A 15529-nucleotide genomic window follows, 5' to 3' on the forward strand; every position below is an offset into this window, starting at 1 on the left:
GAGCCTATATGATAAGCATATTTTACAAATTAGGTAGCGATTTATCCCGCTTTTGTTTTAATGATTGAAATGAATGATGTCGTGCCGCTTGCTGCTGCTGCTGCATTCAGCGCCTGCTGTTCTTGGGAGCTGAAGACACCGAGAAATTTGCATACTTAATGCCGGGAACTGGCACAGACTAAATAGCTTCTTTTCTTTCCTCTGTGTTTGTAGATTTACTGTAGTGCTGGGTTTAATCAAAGGCTTTTTAAAGCCGTCCGTGTGCCGTTTCACAATGCTGAACTTGCATGTGACAAAGGCAGCTATTTATTACTTATCAGCTTTATGGCAAGGACCACGGGCTACCCTAATTAAAGGTGTAGGGGCAGCGTGCCCCTGCAGGAAAAGGCACTGGGCAGTTAACATTTCTAATCCCTAACTGGGCACGGCGTGGATTATTTTTCATTTTGTTTTGTTGCTGGTTAAGTATTTAGAAATAATGTTAAGGCTAGGCAGGGAGATAAGCCAACTTTGGATGGGGTGTGAGCTTGCAAAGGTGTGAGCTCTCCATGGGGATGCCATGGGCTCTGTTGATTGAGGTGCTCTACATTTTAACCTGCACTAGAGCAGAACTGGCTGGGACATTGTCTACTTCTTGAGATGTCACCAAAACAGGAAGAATCATTGGATGCCCAATCCCTGGAAGTGTTCAAAGCCAGGTTGGATAGGGCTTGGAGCAACCTGATCTAGTGGAAATTGTCCCTGTCCATGAGAAGGGGTTGGAATGAGATGAGTTTTAATATCCCTTTTAACCCAAACAGTTCTGTGGTTCTATGATTCTATAATCAAGGGTAAAATGCTCTATAGAGAAAATCCACATCAAGCAGCTTTCTTCTAGGATTCCCTGCTCATTTCTCGTGTGCACATGAGAGAGCAGAAAACAGAGAGCTGTCATACCCCATCACTCGATTTGGGGTTGAGTGTTTCATCAAGAAGATTTAGAGTGAAAAGCTCTTCTTCAGAAGGAGCTTTAACCTCCCATCTCTTATGACCAGGAAAACCACCCCAGAGACCAAGCTATGGCTCAGAAGTTTCTTCTGTCTACTAAGATTATCTAACACTCCCAAATCTAAAAAACTTTCTTATGCTAGGTTTTGATTTGCAGAGTAGGATGTTGATACAATCCCACATCTTCAAACACCAGCCCCAGATTCTTGGTTTTTGTTCTATCCCAGACAAAAATAAGTGCTGGACTTTGGTGGATGTTCACAAACCAGAAACACCTCATTGTGTGCAGCTCTGCACACAATCAGCACCCATGAAAACCTCCAAGAACAGCTACACTGACTAGTGAAAGCAGTATTGTCCTTTATTTACTATCAGCAAATTTAGGGCTCCTTTTCAAGTCAGTAGGAAATTTCCACAGGCAAATTATTATTATTTTGAACAGCAAGAAAACACATTTTTTCCTCTCTGAATATTTTCCAACTTAAGAGAGAAAACACGGGTAGGGGAGTGCAAAGTGCATTAATATCTTGTCGGGGCTGGCCCATAAAGAGGCAAACTTCATAAAAAGAAAGAAATAAATTGCCCCCTCCCCCCAACATCTGCTGGGAGCACTCAGAGATAACTGGCAGCTTGAACAATAACTCCAAGGACGGGAGTCCTGGAACAATGGGAGTGGGAAGAGAGCAGCCCTGGCTGTGGCATCGTTTCCAGGCCTTCTGCACATACAATTGGTTCATGGGAATAAAGATCAAGTTGGACCAATAGCACTATAATTTGGGAACAAATATATTGATTACAAGAGAGTCCCAGTGGAATGAATGGGGCTCCTCGGGAAGCGCCGTTTTTATTCTGCGTGTGCGGGGACTGCGGGGTGTGCTCTCAGAATTGATCAGCATGAGATTATCACCCTGAAAATGCAATATCAGCCCCCTGCAGCACTGCCTGGACACACTGCCATGGGATGACCCAGCCTGTGGTTCCTCCTCACCCCTTTGCTGAGCCTGCTAATTCCTGTGGATCCTTCCTAAAAACCTCCTTTGCCAGACCCTCTAGGTTGTGTGCTCCTGAATGTCACTAAGAGGGAGTTTATCTTCCTTCTAAAGTGACTATTTAATAAAAGAAATAAAAACCAGCTATTAAATATTTAGGACAAAGGGTAGTAATAAAATAGCAGGATTTGCCAAAACCTCTATACCTATTAATGATGTTTTAGAGCACAGTAATGGGATTAATTTTGAACTCCTTGCTCCTTTTTCACCATCAATGGGTTTTAGGTTCAGCATTTTATTAGGAAGAAAATTACATCATATCCCTCTGTTTTTATTCCCAATTATTTATTTATTAATTTAAATTTAAATTTAAAGATGAGATATACATCTAGGACTTTAAATTTAAATTTAAAGATGAGATGCACACCTAGGGCCTTGAATTCCCTAATTCATCTTTCTTAAAGCAGAAGAGTCCCCACATCACCAAAATTATCATCTTGAAAGGAGGTCACCCATCCAGATCCCTGTAAAAGTCCTCCAGTTTGCATTATTTCACACCTAGCAGGAACAAGTCCCAAAATCCTGGAGACCTCATGGTCTCTGTCCTCATAACCAAAGAATATTGACTACCTCTTGTTCTGCCACTATTCTGTGAGTAGTACTTTGGAATAATTTTAAATCCTATTTATTTCCACATCCTTCTAACATGAGCATCACTGCTGCCTTTTCACTGGTGTTTCCTCTTCTCCAATCTGCTTTTGGCCTTGTTGCCTGTGGAGTATCACAGTTACTCCATTGTACCTTAATTTTTATTATTTTTAATTTAAGACGGAGCTGAGATTTTCAAACAGATCATCTTTACCCGCCTGCTGAGGAAAGGTGGGTGTTCAATATTTTCTGAAAATTGTTTTTCTTTAATGAGTCCAACCTCAGGCTCCCAAGGCGAAAGACACCCAAACTGCGAATCATTTCTTAAAACTTTATCCCTGTAGCAAAGTTAAATTGCCAGGCTGCATTTTTTTTTTTCTAAATCACTTTCTCTGCATTTTAATTCCTTTCAGTTTGACAGCCTTAGAGCAGACGGATCAGGCTGAACCAAAGATTTCACCAAGTCTAAGCTAAGCCCGTTTAAAATGACTGCAATGTTCATTTCAAACTAGGAATTATAATGCAAAAAGTAATTTTCCCCTCAATGTGTAGGTAACAGCCCTGGGCAGGCCCTTTTGAGAAAAAAAATGCAACAGCACAATGCTGATTGAACCAACACCCAAAAAAAAAAAGAAGATTAGCAGGACCACACATTTGGCAAAGAGATTTTTGGATTCACTCCACTCTGCTTGAAATGAGAGAGACTTTAATGGTCTTCTGATTAACTGGTCTAGTTAGTGCTAGTCTTGGCCTAAAGGCTACAGAGACACTTATTTTTGGTTTGTGGTGCCTGCTGCAGCTCCAGCAGCCTGATTTCTCTGCTGCCTTGCATATGTTCACCCACAACAGCCGTGGACTGCTCTTTTCCACAAATCTGTGCCATGAAAGCTGCCATGGCTTTGGAGCTGCTCCACATGTTTGTCTGGCACGTAGCTGGGATGGGAGGTGTGTTATCAGGCCAGCCTGGAAGTGTCAGGTGCTGCCACTGACACTTGGTGATAATGTTCCATATGCAGGAAAAGATGGATGGTATCGTAGCTGGGATAATTTTTTTTCCCCAGCAAAATGAGAGCTGTAACATTTCACATCTCCTGCCTGAGAGGACACTACCAGCACATCACTTGCAGGTCCAAGCTGATGATCTTTATGTGCTGTAGTAACTGGCTCTCCAGAACTTCTTTGATGATAACCATAATTCCAATTCATCAAATACAACTAGAAAATATTCATTGAGCACAAAATTTTTGTTATTTACAGACCCATTTCCCAGCATCTGATATTTCTGCAAGAAATCTAGATACTTTCTTCACTCTTGTCACCATCCAAACCTCTGAATAAATCCACAGTTCCATGACAGACAAAGAGACAATTAAAGTCCTTGGGTAATCACAGGAGTGCCAAGTGATACCAGAATTATCAGAAGGATGTTTCTGATACCTGGTGAAGCACCTTCTCTCTTGATGAAGGTCATCAGGCCTCAGCAGGAGCTGGACCATTCCCAAAGCCTCACCTTGGAGTGGACAAAGCATTCAGACCCCCACTGCAGGGTCCCCGCTGCCCAGAGGAAGCAGCACTCACTGTGCTGGTTCTGGGCAGGATAGAAACTTGGCTCTGTCATTGATTTTATTCCATTTTATTACTCTCAGCTCTTCCAGAGTATTACAAACTCTCAGGAGACCTTTTAAGACATTTGCTGATGCTTCACTTATAAATCAAATCTCTCTTTCCTGGATACTGTGCAGTGCTCCATCCTCCTCCTGAGCTGTGGCTTCAAAATGCTGTGAAGAACTGAGCCCACCTCCACCTTCACACTGCCTCCCCTGAAAAAAATTTACTGGAGAAATTTTCCCAGTGTGAGCTCAGGTTTTAGTGGTCAACTTTTTTTTTTTTTCCTTTTGTTACAGCTTAATAAGATTATTAACCTCTCTCTCCGAGTGATAATTGTAACAGGTAAAAACAGCATTTCACTGCTCTTTCTGGATCTGCAAAAGATTCTTTTCAGCCTTGTGGTGTTGGGTGGAGGTGGCACCTCTTCACCTTCCTGACAAGGCTGTGTCAGATGGTGCCTGGGAGTGTGGGAGCATCTGAGACAGGAGAAGGTTACTGGCAAAGAAGATATTCTCAACCAACACTTTTGTTGAATTGAAATTAAAAGCTGAAAAGATTTATTACAGTGGCATATTCATGCTGCTATATTTAAGGTGGTGTCAGTGTTCTCAGCACAATCCTTCTTATGCACTGAGGATTAAAACTCAGCCATAATAAAGTAGCCTGAACCGAGACTTGTCCTCAAATGTTTCCTATTTGAAGCATTAATTTTATTTTATTAAATTAAAAATAAATTCAGTTCAAGAGCTTTGTGGGTCTGGAGATGAGAACAAGGAGAGATTCTGCCTAGTCACTTGCCCCTGCTGATTGCCAGAGAAGTCAAGAGACCCAGGCAGAGACAATGCTGCAAAGTGGAAAAGGTGCTGCTGCTTTTCCTACTTTGAGCATGAGATACCAGCTTATGGACTAAAGAAATGCCTTTACACATAAACTGGTGATAAAAATTCAAATAAACAAACAAAATAAATTCCTGTCTGCACTGTGGCCCTTCCTGTGGTGCTCCCAGAACTTTTGGGTACCAGCTGAACTTTAAAAATCCTGGGCTTCCTTCCTGGAGTCTGTGTTTACTCTTGAACATGCTATAAATAATTCATAGGTTTATCAGTTTAAATGATACATAAAATGGCAACAAAGCTACTTTGCTTGTGCAGTGAAAAATCTCTATAAGGGAATTTGCTGTTTTCCAGTCTATTGTCACTTCCAAAAATATCTAGTTTACTGACTTCTCTTTTGATGAGAATATTTTTATTCCCTAAGTTCAAACAGGAGCATGAATCATAGTTCTGATCATGCCGAAGAGGTTTTGCAGGATTGTTTTCCCCTTTGAGCCAGGTGTAGGGCTCCAGGTCAGGATACATCTGGCTGTGCTGAATTAGTAGAGTGTATTCTGGATAGGGAATGCTCAACAAGCCTGTGGGAGCAGGAGCAAACCAGACTAATTGTGGGATGTTCCCTACATTGGCCACGCTCAAACCACAGCCCTGGGGACCAGATGGAAAGAAAGACTGGTGGCTGTGCTGGCCCTGGGCACAGGGAGCAAGTCTGCCTTAATGCAGCCCTTTGGTTGGAGATAAGGATGAAATGGTTCTTTGAAGCTGAGATAGTGAAAGGAAGGGAGAAATTATAAAGCTGGTGAGAGAGCTTAGTGTTGCTCACAGCATCAGAAATGGCCAGAGTCAAGGGTGTCCCTGTGGGGAGTTTTAACAGGAAACTCTCCCAAGAGCATGTTCCAGCTGGAGAGGAGGAGGGAGGCCCACCAAGATGGGTAGTTAGTCCTGGAGCAACATAATGCCACCAGGAGACTGTCCTTTCTGAAGCTAAGACATTAAAATCTGGGATTCAGGGAGGCTGTGGAGCATAAAGATGTTAAATACTCAAGGTTTGGGTGATACATAGCCTGGAAATGTCAAATTAAATTTACCTGAACAATTTTAACTTGATTCCTTTGGGCATATACATGGGTTTATGATCTTCAAGCTAAAAACTCACAAGCCTTTTTTTCCTGAAGTGTCCATGTGCACAAAGTGCACCTGCAAAGAGCTCCTTTAAACAGCAACTATTTGATATTTTAATTCCAGAAAACTGCTCAGACACTGCTCTGGAGGCAATGACTAACTTCCTCTCTGGCTTGTCTATGGAATTCATAAGTTTAGAATTAATTTAGGAAGAGGGTGATATTCTTGCCACTTTACAGAGGGAAGCATTGAGTCACAAACAAGAGTTCTCCAAAGTGCAGTAATTGCAGAACCCAAATTGTGATGATGCAGGGCTGGTATCTCATGCCCTGGGGTGTTTGCACTACCTACATGGAGCTGGGGGAGCTCAGCACCCCTGTAAGGCCAAATTCCAGGGCATCACCCCAAAATGAGCAGCCTGCACCTATTAATGGCTCAAAAATGTTAGAACTGTTCATGTAGGAACTCTGTGAGGGAGGTAGAAGAGGGTAATACATTATCCAGGTGTTTGGAGACAACTGTCTTAAAACCAGGCTGGCCTTTCTAATTGTTTTTATTGAGATTTTGTTGTTTGGACTGAAATTTTCTGATGGAAAATTTGGAGAAAAAATTATGTAATAGTGATTAGAGGTTTCTGATGAAAAAAAGAAGAAAGAATGAACAGCAATCTGCTCTGTTCAATTTTTGACTATTACAGGGGGATGTGGAAGGATTTTATGCTGGGAATATGCCTTTTGAAGTTCCCATAAAAATCTGTTCAAATTTGGCCGTGCTAAATGCATTTGTGAAATTACTATTTGCACATGCTCAGAAGAGTCTTTTTAATTTTATATTTAGCAGCTAAAATCTCCAGAGAACCACCTGAGCAGCTTGGAGCTGTGCCATACCCACAGGCTGATCAGACTCCAGCCCAGAACGTCAGCGTGAAATGTGGGATGGGGAGGGCTTTTCCCAGAAGAGGAAGATTTCAGCCCTATGGATGAACATGTGAATGGCACAAAATAGATGTCATTATACTCTCAAAATCCACAGATAGTATCAGCAGAGACTGAACCAGAGTCTTTGCAACTGCCTTTGCAAGTCAAGCAAAATTCAGAGGAGGTGGAGCTGTCAGACTGTTTGCAATAAATTTTGAGTGATGCTGGTCTCTGAACACATCCCTGGTTTGGATGAGGTTTGTTGTGTGCACTCTCTGGACAGACACTGCTCTGATTGTCCTGCTGCAAGGATGCAACCATCAGAACCTTTCCTCCCACCTTCCCTGCTCCTTGATGTTGGGAGAGGCAGCAACAACAGCCTGTCAGCTGTCACTCCAGATTGGATGTATTAGTTTGGAGCAAGAAGAAAACATCCTTGCTGTGGGACTGAGAAGCCATTCTTGCTCAGGGATGGAGCAACCAGGACCTTTCCTTTGCATGTCACAGCCCTAGATGTGTCAGCACATGGTTGGGTCAGCAAAGGGGAGTTTTACCTGACTGTGGCCACAGCGGGATAAATGCAGATGTGCTGTTAAATAGAATTAGCTATTTATTTGTGTGGCATTTAATAGTGCTGAATAAAGGTCAGTGTGTTCTCACAGCCTTGCCATTTGTGTTGAGGGAAAGAGAGCAGCTGTGGTTCTTCTCTCCACCTCCAGGATTTCAAACTCCCTTACTTTACATCCAGGTATTCAGAGCTACTTTTTACGAACCCACTCCATAAAGAGAGGTTTCTTGCCAAGAAAACAAAAGGAACTTATCTTAAAAATCCCATCCACCATCACAACAGAGACTGGATTTCACGCAGATGCAGAAGGGCCATGAAGGAACAGCATTTCTCCAGGAATCTAACCAGAAAATTTAGATAAAAGTTAAAGGGCTGATACATTTTATCCTGGGTCATTGGGATTTATCCACGTGCTGTCCAACATGTCCTAGGCAGCCCTGGCTATGTGATGTACTTGGAATGTCCTTTGGTCCTGTATCTTTTATATTTCAGAGTGAGCTGGTGCAGATCTACACTTTGATAATGCTCAATTAGCAGGGAGTGCTTTGAGACTCAGTATTGTCATCTCACACCTTTCTGTGCACCCCTCACACTCACTCCAGTTCCAGCAGGTACCAGTGTGTGATGGGAACTGGGACAATGTCCCAGCAAACTTCACACAAGTCTGTTTGTTGCAGATGCAGTTTCTGCCTGCTCTCCTATCCCGGTACAAGTGTTTGAGGGTGGAACATCCCTAACCCCACCTTGCAGGACATGGTGGAGCTACATGGACTCAACACCCAGCCCACACAAATTAAAATACAATAGCTCTCCATGATCTCTTTCAAGAGGATTTAATTACAGTGAGATGAGGAGCCTCCACCCTGGGTTTCACTTGCTGTAGTCTTACACTTTTTCCTGATAATTTTCATGGCCTTCCCTTATGCTCTGCAAGGCTCAGGCAGTACCAGAGAAGTAGCAATATTTCCCTAAAAGAGCCATTCCCAAATGTCTCCTTTGGCTTTTTCATATCTTGGTACTGTACCAGCACTTCTCACCGAGCTACTGTGTGGAATAATGTGCCCAGGCGAGCATTGTTACACGAAAACACAAATACTGGAGATGCTGACAGATGGAGGAATCACACTGTTTTGAGGGAAGGAAGGGCAGGATAGGAGCAGGAATATCAGAATGACTCTTGCCGTTTACATATAACAAGCTACAGCTATATTTGGATACGCTGAGGCATTCACAACCTTCCCAATTGCCAGGCTTTCAAATACACACATTACCACCAGAAGTGCTCTTGCTTAAGTGCTCCCATCTCCAGGATTTCCTTTGAAGTATCTGACTGAAGTAATGTAAAGTGCATTTCAATTGGCAGTGAATGCAGGTTAAATGGTAACAGCACAACAGATCCAGTGTTTGCTCCCTGGGCTTTTTCTTTTACCAGTCTCTTTCTTTCGGAGGTTGGTTACTTACTGTAACACTGCATTCAGGCACCTTCAGTCTATTAAGCCTCTTTCCTGACCCTCTATACAACTGCTCGAGGATGCTGTGAGCTGTATCAGTACTGCTTTAGTACACAAAAAAAGTGAGTAAATGCACCGCTGAGTGCACAGGCTGAGCAGTAAGCAGTGGGTAAACTCCCTTTAGAAATCTGTGCACTTGCATTTACCCTTGGCTACGCTGCCGAGCTGGCTGGAGACTGAGCCAAGTGCCACGGATCACTTTGGATTTGTATGTCACCCCCCATACATGTTGATGCAAGATCAACTATTTAACCTTTAAACAGAGTGCTTTTCTAATCCATTGGATTGGCTGAAGGATGTATATTATGCTAACAAAATAGCCAAGTCTGCACTGAGCAACGAAATATCCCCCTGCCCATGCCAGACGCTCTCTGCCTTCCATGGCTGAGCCAGTGCTGCAGCACTGCTCTCTGAAAAGCAACCAAAAAATAGGGAAAGAGATTATCCTAACTCACTGGTGTTGTCCAGACTTGCCCTGTCTGGACTTGAGCAGAATCTTCCTCATGAGAAAGAGGAAAGATCCTGTACAAAACTGGGGAATGAATGCTCCTGCCAGTGAGGCATGGGGCTGATTTATAATGGAAAAGGGACTGATCTGGGCCATGGATGTGCTAATACACCACTGCTGTGTCAGGGAGAGGACAGGGATCAGCTGAAGAGAGACACAGAAGTTACCTCTTCCTTCCACTTCTGTACCACAAAATCAGGCTGAGTGACTTCAAAGGGTAGCAAGAGGAGGGATCACATCCTAAATCTGCTGTGAAGTACAGCCAGGCAGAGGCTGTCCCACCAAACCCCTATTTGTGCCTGTGCCTATGAAGCAGAGGTTGGAATTGAACTGCTGCAATGAACTTGCTTGTGCTTCACACATACACGCTCAAGAGGATTTTCTTTTTTTTTTTTTTTTCCCTCTTCTTAAAGCTCTGAGACATTTTTTTTCAGATCTATCTTTTTGGAGTGCAAAGAAAGAGAAAAGGGAATGTTCCTTTAGGGCTCTGCTGAATTAAACCCCTTCCAGAGCATCCCTCAGATCTGGATGTTGGCACCTCCTTACATCTTCCCCATGGCTTCTCTGAAGCTGCACCCATGATAGATGTTTAACCTGCTGCAATGCATATTCCTGTGTAATGACTTTGGTGGGGCCATTACCATGAGTTACACCAGTGACAGATTGATACTTAAGTCAGTGTATGTTTGCATAATATCTGTGTGTGTTCCCCCATATCCCCCCATTACCAGTGCACATAATGACTGCACTGGGGCCACACAGCTGCTGGGTGCAGCCCTAGTCCCTGCCACTTTTTGCCATGGCACCCAGCACTGAATCACTGAGGGTGCTCAAATAGCAGACATTAATTTATAGAGTAAATCATTATGAAAAGGAGAAAATAACTGACTATCATTGGCACTGATTTGATCTAATGGAGCCTCAGAGTAAATTGCTAATATTCTCCCACTGTATTTTCTTTTAAATGAGAAAACCAAACAAAAAAATAAACCTTTGTTCAACTTGCCACGTGCATTGCCAGGTGTGTGGTTTGCTGATGATGTACAAATCCAGCTCACCTCCTCCCTTCTGCTTCTCCAGCTGGGGACAGTCTCTCCTCCTTGAGGTTTCACTAGAGACTTGGTAACCTGAAATTTAGAGGAAGACACATTTATTGCTCTCTCCTGCTCTGCCCTTTCCCTTTTTTGTCTGGAAGAAGCAGCTTTTGGTTCACTGGAGTGGAAGTTGGCTGTCCATTTCCTGATGGCAGCGAAGAGCAGACTCCCATCTGGTTGATGCAGATGCCACTGTTTTGACTTTATCCAGGTGGTCACCCAGCAAACCCTGTTGTGCCTAATTATTTAAGAGGGTTGTGAAACACTAGGTGATTTTATATACCATATGTGCTAGAAAACATAAGCATGAAGATGCTGTGACTTAATGATGTGGCAACTTCAGCTCGGAATCTTCCATGTTTTACGGCTTAAATCTGACCTTTCCCTTTCCTGCAATGCACTTTGTAGCATTTAGCATGAAAGAAGAGCAAACAGAATTGGAGATGGGGAGGTTATCAGCAGCAGTTACAGAGCCATCCTCCACCCTCTATCGAGATAAAGCACTTGACTCATTTTAGAATATCCACCCTAGCAGAAGGAAGGCAGGAGGAGAGAGGGGAGAGTCTGTCTGTTAAATAGAATTTCAAGATTTGGAGTTCAGAGACTTTCTTCATGGTGTTAGAGCAAATCACAGACCTCCTTTCTCAGAGAAAAATAACACACAGGGTCTCCTGCTCTGATTATTAATTTATTTATTTTTAACCCATGTAGTTTGTTGCTTTGACTTCTCAAACAATGGGAAGGTACAAGGAGGGAAGGATAATAAATTGCATTCCCTCCTTTTTGCCATCACATGAAACCTTGAGGGACTGTTCAGCAAGCTGGAGCTCTTATCTGCCTTTGGGCAATCTCATTATCAAACCTTCATTTTGCTCCCCAGCAGGAGAGATGGCCTGCAATGTATGATAACCTCTACTTATGAAACTCACACTCCAGAAATCTCTGATAATAGGCCAGCTAAAATGGAAAAACCAAAGAGCAGGCACCAGGTTTTTAGCCACCAATATAGACTACACACACACACACACACACACAGAGGCAGGTACCAACACATATATATCTTTTTAGTTTTTATTTATATTTCTATGCACCAGCCCCATTCTGATGGCACCTCCCAGAATTTAAACCACAAATCTAATAGGAATAATATTTTCGAGCATACCTGAAATAGTATTTTCAAATAAGCCTGTATGATATAGGAGCCTGTGTCCCATCTCCCAGAGAGGTCAGTGAAATCAGTGGGAATTATAACCTATCTAACCTGCTCAGGTGTTTCTATAAATCCCATTAAACACTTATTTAAAGACAGTTGAAAATATGAGCTGTAGGAACAGAAGTAGTTCCTGGGGGTAGAGAGAAAAAGAGGAGAAGAGGGATAAAGATAATCAAGTTCCTTTAGCACTTAGGCAGTTTGATTAATATTGATACACTATAGTATTGATACATGATAGAATATATTTTATTATTTTTCAATTACTTTCCTATCATGACAGCACTGTCCAGTTAATCCTTCATCCTCCAAGTCCCCCATTTCTAAACCCTACATCTCTCTATAGATCACTGAGGAATAAATGGGTTTGCAGCACCCCCAGTGCAACCCCCTTCTGGATATGGGCTAGAGAAGGTGAGAGACTGAGATTTGTGGAGTTCAGCTGCAAATCCCAGAATTCCTGCCCATTTGTCCTGGTTTAGGCTGTGTGTCCTACAAGTCTCCATGCCCAGCAAAGAGATCCAGCTGGCAGGGGGCACAGCCCACACCCAGCTCACCCCAGTGTGGGAAGGTGAAGCCTTGGGTCATGTAGCGAAGGTGAGGAGGATTTTTTGAGCCAGGAAAGGTCTCCAGAAGGACTCCCCTGGATGCACAGCCCCACTAATCCCTACATTCCCTCTTGCAGGGCTGCATTTCCCAGCTCCTTGAGCTCCCACCAAGGGCAGCTGCTCTGCCATGGAGCAGCTTTGCTGCTCTCCACAGGCAGGGGATTAGGTCATGGGAATCAGCTACAGCTCAGCATCCCTTGGCCATTCCCTTCTCCATCCCTCTGCCATGCCAGAACTTCCTTATCATAACCTGAGAAACAGACCATCCCAGGCTGTGAACTTAATTTTTATTTCCTTTTGTTTTGTGAGATGTTCTGGAGCACACAGAATGTGGTGTGAAGGTAAAACACCAGGAAGCATCAACAGTCCATTCCCTTTTTTTTTGTTTCCATTGTCCTAGCAGTAAAAAAGGTCACCAAAATCAGTTGGTCTCCCTCACTTGTGCAGGAAATGCAAAAATATATTTGGTCTTCTAAAACCTCCCTAGGCATAACACACTGCAGCAAATATGATAACACTTTTAATTATATTTTAATGTATCATACGGATTATATTTTCAATACCTTAAAAAATAATAAGCCTGAAAAATCCCAGCTAGTGAGGAAATAAAAAGAACAAAAGAACAAAATATTAAGATATAAAGAGATTTTTCTTATGAAGGCTAAATAGGTCTGATTTCAATATTTCCATAAAATGGAAACAAATAAGAGAAAATAATAATAAAAAGCTGAACAGACATTGTTGGGATGGACTGTTCCTGCTGAACAAAAGAGTAAAAGTGAAAACAAAACCACTTTTTCTGCACTGGACCTTGGGCATATGCTCATCTCGGGGTTCATGACATTTCTCAAACAAGCAGAGGCAGGAAGGGAAGGGGGGTTCTCTTGATCTCAGGGCTCCCACCACAGGAGAGCTCATCCACCCGTGCACTGGGAAGGGAATCATTGTCCATTTCCCATCCCTGGAACTGCTCCAGGCCACGTTGCTTGGAGCAACCTGGTCTAGTGGAAGGGGTCCCTGCCCGAGGCAGGGGGCTTGGAATGAGATGAGATTTAAGGTCCTTTCCAGTCCAAATTGTTCTGGGATCCTCTGATCCCCGTAGGCAGGCTGTGGATCATGACCACACACCCACCAGGAGGGTGAACAGGAACCAGCTCACATTTACTCATACCAAATGATTCCTTTATTTTGTTAGAGACTTTCATTTCCGATGCCAACGAATCCAGTGCTTCTCATAAATAACACACACCCTCTTAAAAAAAGTTTGGGGGTTCTTTAATGAAAAGCAGAATCACCCCTAAAATAGTCAGGGATGAAGGCAGACCTGTCTGGGCAGACTGTGCAGGAGGCCTTGTGAAGACAGCAGTTTGATCAATCAAGTCTACATCAAATGAACACACAGAGGCGTTTCCTTTGGAAATGGGTGAGGAAACAAGTGGAATTCAAAGCAGTCCCCTTTTCATGGAGGTTTTTCAGGTCTTCGCAGATGTTGTTTTTCAAGAGACAAAAAAAATGAATCCCAAAACCCAGGCAGCAGATATGTGCTCCAAGCATCTCCCAGTCACACTGCACGCCATGAATAGGGGTGAGGCTGGTGCCAAGAAGAAAGCTGAGGAGGAAGCCATGTTATGGAAGTTTTGTGTTCCCCTTGGCATGCCTTTTACAGTTTCAGTGTGCCTGGAGCTCTGGGCTTTGTGGTTTTCAGAACCCTAAGCCTAGGTGGAGCCCTCACCCTAGGCAGAGCAATAAAAGCAGCCAAGGGCTAAGAATGGTTCCAAAGAGAAAGCTGAGGAGGAAGCCATGTTATGGAAGTTTTGTGTTCCCCTTGGCATGCCTTTTGCAGTTTCAGTGTGCCTGGAGCTCTGGGCTTTGTGGTTTTCAGAACCCCAACCCTAGGTGAGGGTGTACAAGGTGTGTGGAGGGAGGCTGGTGCCAAGCAGAAAGGTGAGGGGGAGCCGTGCCAAGTCCACAGCTGAATTCCTGGGAGCTGGAAGGAGACCGAGCTCATGCTCGTTCTCCTCTCCCATGCTAAGGGCAGGTAATTATCTCTGCATTCCTGGAGGAATGTTACAATAAATATGGCTGTCATTTTTCATTACTGCATAGTGAACAAAGGGAACAAAGAGAACAAAAGAAAAGAGTGGTTTGGCTAACCTGGGCTCTGGTGTGTTTGGATATGGGCAAGGCAGGAGTAAAGGGGAGAGTGTGTTTATATTATTTACTGTGGACAAAGCAATCTGTGTGACTGTCTAAATATTTATTTAAGTTTGTTGAACTAATTAAAAGGTATTCTCTGGGAAAATCCTTATCTCTTACTTGGTGTCCCACCATTAGGTTTCTTGGCTTAAAATGGAACTTATTTGAAAGACAGAAAATGCAATCGTGTCTCCCTAACTTCTACCACGCAGAGCACAAATATTCACTTTCTCATTTTTTCCCCATTTGACCGCTCAAATTTCAGTGGTCAGATTTCTGAATTTATTTTGATAACCAATGTCTTATGATGTTGGAAAATAAGGCAAAGGAATTTGTGTAAATAAAAAAGTACATAGAAACTTTGGTGTGCATGTTATTTCCTTCCCTCCAAAGTCACCCTCAATGCTTCTCCTTCCATGCAGACAAGATAAAATAGAAAATGTTCAATACCCCTAATCACTTAGAATATCTAATCTCAGACACAGCCAGCTCAGAGTCCAGCTCTATGCCTGTGTTTTCTTTTTTTTTTGCATGGCTCCCAGGTGCCTTTCCTGCCTAAATGAACAGACACTTTGATTTGCCAAACTGTTATTAGAGGAAAAAAAAAATAAATTAGAAGGTTCACAGTGTTCACACTGACTGCAAAATTATTTCCTGAGTTGCAGAGAGAACAGTTTGCACTCATCTGTCTGAAGTCTAGCAGCAAATGGAAAATTACAGTGTAAGCAAA

The 15529-nt window shown here is 43.0% G+C and overlaps 1 long non-coding RNA gene across 1 annotated transcript in view; it reads right to left on the reverse strand.

Moving 5' to 3' along the window:
- Nucleotides 1–15529, reverse strand: part of LOC110483560 (uncharacterized) — an 85825-nt gene that overhangs the window by 422 nt on the left and 69874 nt on the right. The window contains exon 3 of the long non-coding RNA XR_013340890.1: nucleotides 10683–10818. This is a non-coding gene — a long non-coding RNA (uncharacterized LOC110483560). The remainder of the gene's footprint in view (nucleotides 1–10682; nucleotides 10819–15529) is intronic.

Source organism: Lonchura striata, chromosome 17 (genome assembly GCF_046129695.1).
Source record: "Lonchura striata isolate bLonStr1 chromosome 17, bLonStr1.mat, whole genome shotgun sequence".
Classification (NCBI taxonomy): domain Eukaryota; kingdom Metazoa; phylum Chordata; class Aves; order Passeriformes; family Estrildidae; genus Lonchura; species Lonchura striata.